Source organism: Nelumbo lutea, chromosome 5, assembly GCF_056320005.1.
Source record: "Nelumbo lutea isolate HS-2025 chromosome 5, American lotus-T2T, whole genome shotgun sequence".
NCBI lineage: Eukaryota > Viridiplantae > Streptophyta > Magnoliopsida > Proteales > Nelumbonaceae > Nelumbo > Nelumbo lutea.
Window position 1 is genome coordinate 63188793 of NC_142688.1, and position 9272 is coordinate 63198064.

A 9272-nucleotide genomic window follows, 5' to 3' on the forward strand; every position below is an offset into this window, starting at 1 on the left:
GCTTGCTGTCCTCTTCCATCAAAATTCTGTGAGTGCAGATTGATGGATTAATGCCTTTGATATCTTCTACCTTCCAAGCTATAGCATTTTTGTGTTCCCGCAGCACTCTTAATAATTTTTCTCTTTGTAAGGGATTCAGTGCTGCGGAAATTATCACGGGGAGATCTGATGGTTCCTCAAGGAAAGCATACTCTAAATGGGATGGTAATTGCTTCAGTTCAAGGGTGGGGGGTTCTTGGGGTGATGGCTTACCTGATGGTCCGGGCAATTTGCCTAAGTTCTCTAATTTAAGAAACCCCTTTCCCTTGAATTGAGGCTTATCATTCAGGTATGCTATCATGAGGTTTATTTTTTCATTTTCTGCTTCTTCAAGTTCTCCCTGCTGGAGGCAGAGTTCAAGAGGATCAGTTATTCTACTTACCTGGAAGCATTCATCAATTGTCAATTCAATGGCATCAATCATAAAACAAGAATCATCACTAGAGGGTGCATGTTTCATAGCATCAGACATTTTAAAAATTATCTCCTCATCTTGTATCCTAAGGCTGAGTTGTCCTTGTTGGACATCAATCATTGCTTTCCCGGTAGCCAGGAAAGGTCTCCCTAGGATAAGCGGGACCTCCACATCTTCTTGCATGTCTAACACAATGAAATCAACTGGAAAAATGAATTTATCAACTTTAACTAACACATCTTCTATGATCCCCCTAGGATGTCTAATGGATCTATCAGCCAATTGTAATGCCACTCTAGTGGGTTGGGGTTCATTCAACCCCAATTTCTTGAAGATAGAATATGGCATTAAATTGATGCTAGCTCCCAGGTCACATAAAGCTTTTTCAATTTTTAAACTGCCAATGGTACAAGGAATAGTGAAACTCCCTGGATCTTTGAGTTTCTGAGGCAGCTTGTTCAGAAGGATAGCAGAACATTCCTCATTTAATGCAACTGTAGCCACATCTCCCAGTTTCCTTTTGTTTGCCAATAATTCCTTCAAAAACCTTGCATAGTGTGGCATCTGGGCTAAAGCATCAGCAAAAGGAATATTAATATGTAAACTTTTAAATATTTCAAGAAACTTACCAAATTCCTTCTCCAATTTTTGTTGCTTCAGCCTGTTAGGGAATGGAACTTGTGGTTGTTGGTGCATCCCTTGTTGTGCTTTTGGTTGTTCCGTCTTCTGTTGTCTGGTTCCAAGGCTTGTTTCTGCCTTGGGTTCAGCCCAATTCTTCTTTTCTACCTCAGGCAACTCTTTTCCACTTCTTAAGGTAATAGCTTGCACCTGCTCTCGTGGATTCACTTCAGTGTTGCTTGGAAGAGTTCCCGGCAGTCTGGAAGAGATTAATTGTGCCAATTGCCCCACTTGGTTTTCTAGGTTTTTGATTGAGGCTTCCTGGTTCTGGAACCTAGTTTCTGCACCTGCTATAAATTTTGTCATCAGTTCCTCCAAATTGGATTTCGGTTCAAGCTGATGATAAGTCTGGTGGAACGGCTTGGAAATATGCTGATTTGGCCAGGACTGGTTTGAATGTCCCCTCCATCCTGGATGAAAAGTATGGTGACTCTGGTAACCCTGCTGTCTTGACGAATTGCTGACATAGTCAACTTGTTCAGTAGATGGTCTGAACTGATTGCCAACTTGGCAGTCTGTACTGATGTGGCCTCCCCCACACAATTCACAATTAAGAGGCTGCACATGCATGGCAGCTATCTGCATTTCATCTATTTTTTTACTGAGTGCTCCTATTTGTGCAGCTAGTGCTGTATAAGTGTCAACATTATGCAAGCCTTGCTGCTTCCTAGTTTGAGTCCTTTTCGAATGCCATTGATAATTGTTGGCTGCCATTTCCTCAATAAGTGCATGGGCAACCTCAGGAGTTTTATTATTTATGGATCCTCCGGCTGCAGCATCTAATATGGTCTTATTTGAGTCAGTAAGACCATTATAGAAAGTCTGCACTTGTAGCCAAATGGGAAGGCCATGGTGAGGAACTCTCCTTAACAGCTCCTTGTATCGTTCCCATGACTCATATAAAGATTCCCCCTCTTGCTGGAAAAAAGTAGTGATGTCATTCCTCATTTTAGCAGTTTTAGAAGGGGGAAAATATTTAGAGAGAAATCGGCTGGCCATTTCGTCCCATGTGGCTATAGATCCTGCCGGTAATGAGTTCAACCAAGCTTTGGCTTTATCCTTCAAAGAAAATGGGAATAACCTCAGTCGGATGGCATCATCACTTACCCCATTGTGTTTGAAGGTGTCACAGATTTCCAAGAAGTTAGCAATATGGGCATTCGGATCCTCATGGGCCATACCACAAAACTGAACCGTATTTTGTATCATTTGGATTATGGCCGGTTTAATTTCGAAGTTATTGGCAGTAATAGTTGGCCTGATAATGCTGGAGACAGTCCCGGTGAGGGTGGGCTTGGCATAATCCATCATAGTTCTTTGTTCAGCCATTTCTTGTGCTTCTTGTCTGACTTGCTTAGCAGCTCTCAAACGGACACGGAGAGTCCGTTCAATCTCCGGGTCGTAAAGGATCTCTTCCAGTTCAGGTCTGCTTGTCATAAACTGTTAAAGTCAAAGCAATAAAAATGCCAATATTCACAAAAGAAAATAAATAACTAATCCTATCACACTGAAAATGTAAAGTGAATTATTGGAATACAAAGCCTACATCCTATCATGAATAAATGAAGCCGATTATACTAAAAGCAGATTTAAACCAATCATCTTATTCAAGGTTCCTTTATCTACATCCATCGATTGCAACATCTGAATTCAGACCCAATTTAGATCTGAGTTCAGATCTACAAGTCTTTGGTATTGTTAGTCTAGAGAAATTAATAAATAATAATTCAGATCTGAGCTGTATATCTCATACACACTCATTGGTATACACTACAATATACATCCATTAAGGTTGGAATCAATTCTGTGATGCTTTAGGGCTGAAATCAGATCTGATCTGAAAAAAAAATTTAAAAGGATCTGAAATAAACTAAAACCAGTCCTGAGTTAGGCTTGGGTTAAAGATTTTAAACTCTACAATTGAAGCTCAAACCTGTATAGCTGATGCATATCAAACACTTGCTAAGACCTGAAAATTGGGTCTGCAATGGTTGGTATTGCAAGCTATTCGGCCCATACAACTTTTGTAGAAATCTGAAATCAGGTCTGCTAACTGTTGCACTATAGCAGCCCTGCTACAGATCTGAATGCTAAAAGAAATACTTGGAAAGTGCTAATTTTTCTTAAATATCTGAGGCATAACAATTATTCAATCCAAACATACACCTCCTTAGCTAATGTAACTCGGTTACAAGTGGGTAAAGCCAAGAATTCAGTCCACCCAGAATTCATAGTATGCTCTGTATCAGTTCAGTCCTCACATCATATCAACTGCATTTCAGATTTGAATTTCTCTCATTCCTTGCTATCCATTCACCCTTGAGGCAGGTTGGATGTATCATAGGGTGGATTGGGGTAGTGATGGCACCCAATTCACCTCAAACTTGCATCGGTTCAGATCTGAGTTCAGAGGAATTCAGATCTGAACTGAGTAGATCTGTAACAGCAGAATTCAGATCTGAACTCAAGTCTGAGTTTGGATCTGAATTCTCAATTGCCTTACCTTCAGTTATTGCTACCAAATTGTTTTTGGGGAATAGTAGAAGTGCCCTAGGGTGAATTGGGGTGGTGATGACACCCAATTCCCCTCAAAATTTCATCAGTTCAGGTCTGAGTTCAGAGGAACTCAGATCTGAACTGTTGCAGATCTGCAATAGCAGAATTCAGATCTGAACTCAGATTTGAGTTCTGATCCGAATTCTCAATTGCTCCTCTTGTTGTTCAAAAGATCTCCCCTTTTTTTTTAATTTGTTTTTTTTTTGTAATGAAAGAAAGAAAAAAAAATAAAGTCTGAAACACAAGCAACTCTTTTCGGCTGAGTGCTGCAGATATGAAATCTGCTGATCTGAGTGCCGAATGCAACTCAGATCTGCAACACTCATGTTTATGTGATTTTTTTTCTTTTTTCTTTTTTTCTTTTTGAAGGGAACAACACCAAGATTGAATAGAAATCAAACATGCCTTTATTAAAATGAAACTGAAACAAAAAAAAAAGAAAGTAATCTACTTAAGAAAGAAGAAGCATAACTACAGTAGTACAGCAGTTGCAGTCCAAGCTGAAATGAAAAATTTAGCAAATTAACCCAACTATGAATGCAATGCTGAATGAGATCAGATTAAGAATGCTCAATGTTTCCTAATATTGCTTCTCTAAATCCCCGGCAACGGCGCCAAAAACTTGATGTGTGGCTCCTTGTGACACTAGCAAGTGCACTAGCCGTTCAAGTAATAAAGTAGAGAGTGAAGTATCGTTCCCACGAGGATTTAGGAAACAATTACCAATACTAAATTGAGCACTTCTTATCTGATCAACAAATAAATCAAAACTCTAATGAAAGCTAAGAAATCCTAAATTAAAATCTATCTAAATCATTGGCCCAATTGCCTTCAAATCAAGTTAGAAGAGTAAGCAGTAAATGTCAATCTCAGAATTCAGCAATCTATCAATTTGGATCATTCGAATGAATCATGATTGAGCCTTGGTTTGGTGAAACCCCAAGGTCATGAACAGCCTCTCTCAAGCGCATGTTCATCCTATGCATGAGTGACGGTTCTTCTATCTCTAGCAAGAATCTAATCCCCATGCATGCATTTCTTCAAACACTTCTAAGGCATCAATTCAAATCTGAATTGATCACCAACTGAATTGTGCAAGTTATCTCTAACCTTGCACTCAATTCAGTTCTTGAATAGTAGATCTGAATTCCTAGAGTCTCTCTCAAGCACTCTAGGAATTCCAAGCTGTAGATTAATTCGCCCAATCTAAAAATTGCAGATCTGAATTCTCTTTCAAGCAATTCAGATCTTGCAATCTCAGATCTGAGAATTCAGATCTGAGTTTTGAAGGTTAGTTGGCCGAATTACTCTACAATCACACCCTTATTCAAGAAACTTCAAATACAATGCATGACCATTTGAATGAATCAAAAAGAATTAGATTGCTGAACTGAAATTTTACAAGCTGAAATACATCAAGGAAGAATGGAAACAAGGAGAAAGAAGAAAGAACATATAACTAAGAAAACTGAATTCAAATCAAAAGAGAATGAAACTACAAATGATTTATTACAGAAGATCTTTGAATCACAAACTCTCAATTCGAACTCACCTTCTTCTTCTAACTTGCTTGTCTTGAACTTCCTTCAGCCCTTCTTCTTCTTCCTTGCGCCTAGCCTTCTTCTCTTCTCTTCTCTTCTCTCAAGGTGGCCGAACCTCTAAGAGTGGGAGAGCCTTCCTCTCAAGCAATTGAACAACTTTCTCCCCTCCTAGAGGCCTCCTTATATAGTTTTTCAAGGGGGCTCTTGCCCCTTCTTGAAGCCTCTAGAATGGGGTGTATTACACCCCTCATGAACCTTCTAGAGTGCTCCCTCCTTCTCTTCAAGAAACTCCTAGAAGTTGCCGCCCCTAGCTCCCTTTGGGCTGCTATTTGGGCTACAACTTAGCTTGCTTTTGAGCTCATGTGGGCTACACTCTAGGCTGTTATTTGGGCTAAAAATGGGCCTTCCTTGCTGGGCCGAATTCTCCTCATAGCTAGGCTTTATTTTCTTGGGTTTTCTCAAGGAATTCACTTGCTCTTTTTGGGGCGAAGGAAATTCTCTTGCTCTCATGGCTGGGCCGGACTGAAATTGGTAAATTTTGGGTTTCTTTTCTTGCTTTTGCCTTCTTTTTATTGATTTGGCTCCCCCTGAAATCTTTCTTGCAATCAAGCTAAAATAGGGCAAAATTTAATTAAACCATCATAAAATTTCATGCAAAAACCTCATAAAATATAAATAAATTGTAGGTTCATCATAGACACTTGAAGATTTGGGGTTGTCCTGCGCACGTTAAGAAAACGAGTGCGGACAAGTTGGAATCCAAGACTAGTCGTTGCCTCTTTGTAGGCTACCCAAAAGATTTGATGGGTTATCTATTCTATGGCCCAAGTGAGCAGAAAGTGTTCTACAGTCGAAATGCCTAGTTCTTAGAAACTGATTATATCCTGGATTCCCATCGTCAGGAAATAGTTCTTGATGAGGAGAGCTCAGGAGCAGTGGGAGATGTCCCACAAGTTCCAGGTAGTGACCAACCTAAAAGATCCACTCGAGTATCCAGGCCGCCAGTCCGATATGGTTATGACCAGGATAGTTACCTGGTGGAAGCCTTGACTAGTGAGGAGGATCCTGTCACTTACGCGAAAGCTATGTTGGACATAGATTCCCAGAAGTGGGTGGAGGCCATGAAAGCTGAGATGGACTTGATGGAGGCCAATGGAGTCTGGACTCAAGTAGATCTGCCCTCCGGGGTAAAAGCAATTGGTTGCAAATGGATCTACAAGATGAAGAAGGGCCCCGATGGCAAGATCGAGACCTACAAAGCCCGTCTGGTGGCGAAAGGGTATACTCAAAAAGAAGGCATCGACTAAGAGGAAACCTTTTCACTCGTGGCAATGCTTAAATCCATTAGGATCCTGCTAGCTATATCAGCATACCATGATTACGAAATTTGGCAAATGGATGTCAAAATCGCGTTCCTAAATGGAGATCTTAGTGAAGATATCTACATGCAGCAGCCCACAAGGCTTCATTGCTACTGGCTAGGAACACATGGTATGTAAACTCAATAGATCCATATATGGACTTAAGCAAGCTTCTAAAAGTTGGAACATCTGTTTTGACTCTGTTGTCAAATCGTTTGACTTTGAGCAGAATCCGGATGATCCTTGTGTATACAGGAAGTCCAATGGGGATAAGGTCACCTTCTTGGTGTTGTATGTGGATGATATCCTACTTATTGGGAATGATGTAGGAATGTTGACTTCGGTCGAAGTATGGCTTTCGCCGCAATTCTCCATGAAAGATCTTGGAGAAGCCTCCTATATACTAGGTCTTCGACTCTATAGAGATAGATCGAAATGGACAATAGGATTATCCCAAGCTGCTTATATTGACAAAATTGTAGGTACAACATAGAGAACTCCAAGAAGGGAAACATTCCTTTCAAGCACGAAGTCACTCTCTCCAAGAAGATGTCTCCCAAGACGTTTGAGGAGATTGAGGGCATGAAAGACATTCTCTATGCCTCTGTCGTAGGGAGCATCATGCATGCCATGCTGTGCACTCGCCCTGACATTGCTCAGGCGGTGAGTGTAGTAAGTAGGTTCCAGGCCAACTCAGGCCAGGAGCATTGGACTACTGTGAAGAACATACTCAAATACCTTTGAAGGACAAAAGAGTTTTGTCTGGTATTCGATGGTAGTTCACTACAAGTTCTGGGGTATACAGATGCCGATTTCTAGTGGGATCTTGATGTGTGGCTCATTGTGACACTAGCAAGTGCACTAGCCGTTCAAGTAATAAAGTAGTGAGTGAAGTATCGTTCCCACGAGGATTTAGGAAACAATTACCAATACTAAATTGAACATTTCTTATCTGATCAACAAATAAATCAAAACTCTAATGAAAGCTAAGAAATCCTAAATTAAAATCTATCTAAATCATTGGTCCAATTGCCTTCAATTCAGGTTAGAAGAGTAAGCAATAAATGTCAATCTCAGAATTCAGCAATCTATCAATTTGGATCATTCGAATGAATCATGATTGAACCTTGGTTTGGTGAAACCCCAAGGTCATGAACAGCCTCTCTCAAGTGCATGTTCATCCTATGCATGAGTGACGGTTCTTCTATCTCTAGCAAGAATCTAATCCTCATGCATGCATTTCTTCAAACACTTCTAAGGCATCAATTCAAATCTGAATTGATCACCAACTGAATTGTGCAAGTTATCTCTAACCTTGCACTCAATTCAGTTCTTGAATAGTAGATCTGAATTCCTAGAGTCTCTCTCAAGAACTCTAGGAATTCCAAGCTGTAGATTAATTCGCCCAATCTGAAAATTGCAGATCTGAATTCTCTTTCAAGCAATTCAGATCTGATAATTCAGATCTGATAATTCAGATCTGAGTTTTGAAGGTTAGTTGGCCGAATTAATATACAATCACACCCTTATTCAAGAAACTTCAAATACAATGCATGACCATTTGAATGAATAAAAAAGAATTAGATTGCTGAACTGAAATTTTACAAGCTGAAATACATCAAGGAAGAATGGAAACAAGGAGAAAGAAGAAAGAACATATAACTAAGAAACTGAATTCAAATCAAAAGAGAATGAAACTACAAATGATTTATTACAGAAGATCTTTGAATCACAAACTCTCAATTCGAACTCACCTTCTTCTTCTAAATTTCTTGTCTTGAACTTCCTTCAGGCCTTCTTCTTCTTCTTCCTTGCGCCTAGCCTTCTTCTCTTCTCTTCTCTCAAGGTGGCCGAACCTCTAAGAGTGGGAGAGCCTTCCTCTCAAGCAATTGAACAACTTTCTCCCCTCCTAGAGGCCTCCTTATATAGTTTTTCAAGGGGGCTCTTGCCCCTTCTTGAAGCCTCTAGAATGGGGTGTATTACACCCCTCATGAACCTTCTAGAGTGCTCCCTCCTTCTCTTCAAGAAACTCCTAGAAGTTGCCGCCCCTAGCTCCCTTTGGGCTGCTATTTGGGCTACAACTTAGCTTGCTTTTGAGCTCATGTGGGTTACACTCTAGGCTGTTATTTGGGATAAAAATGGGCCTTCCTTGCTGGGCCGAATTCTCCTCATAGCTAGGCGTTATTTTCTTGGGTTTTCTCAAGGAATTCACTTGCTCTTTTTGGGCCGAAGTGCTCTCTCTTGCTTCCATGACCGGGCTGGACTGAAATTGGTCTTTTTGAACCTTCTTTTCTTGCCTTTTTCCTTCATTTTCTTGGATTGATTATCCCTGAACTTATTCTTAGCATTAAGCTAAATTAAGGCAAAAATTAATAAAACCGGCATAAAAATCCATGCTAAAGTCCTCAAAAATTATAGATAAATTGTAAGTTCATCAGATCTAGATGATAGAAAGTCAATGTCTAGATATGTTTTCACGATAGGATCGTGTGCTGTTTGCTGGAAAAGCAGCAAACAGGGGTCCACTGCAAACTCCACAACCGAAGCCGAGTACATTGTCGCAAGTGAAGTTTCCAAGGAAGCCGTGTGGATGAAGAAGTTCGTTCACGAATTGGTAGTGATTCCATCCAGCCCATCACCCATCCCATTGTTGTGTGACAACAATGGAGCGATCGCCCACGC

At 40.3% G+C, this 9272-nt stretch overlaps 1 non-coding gene across 1 annotated transcript; it reads left to right on the forward strand.

Annotated features, from left to right (window-relative positions):
• Positions 1–1976: 1976 nt before the first annotated feature.
• On the forward strand, positions 1977–2083 carry LOC148852715 (small nucleolar RNA R71). The gene has a single exon (XR_016100035.1). It is a non-coding gene; the product is annotated as a small nucleolar RNA R71 (small nucleolar RNA).
• Positions 2084–9272: the final 7189 nt, after the last annotated feature.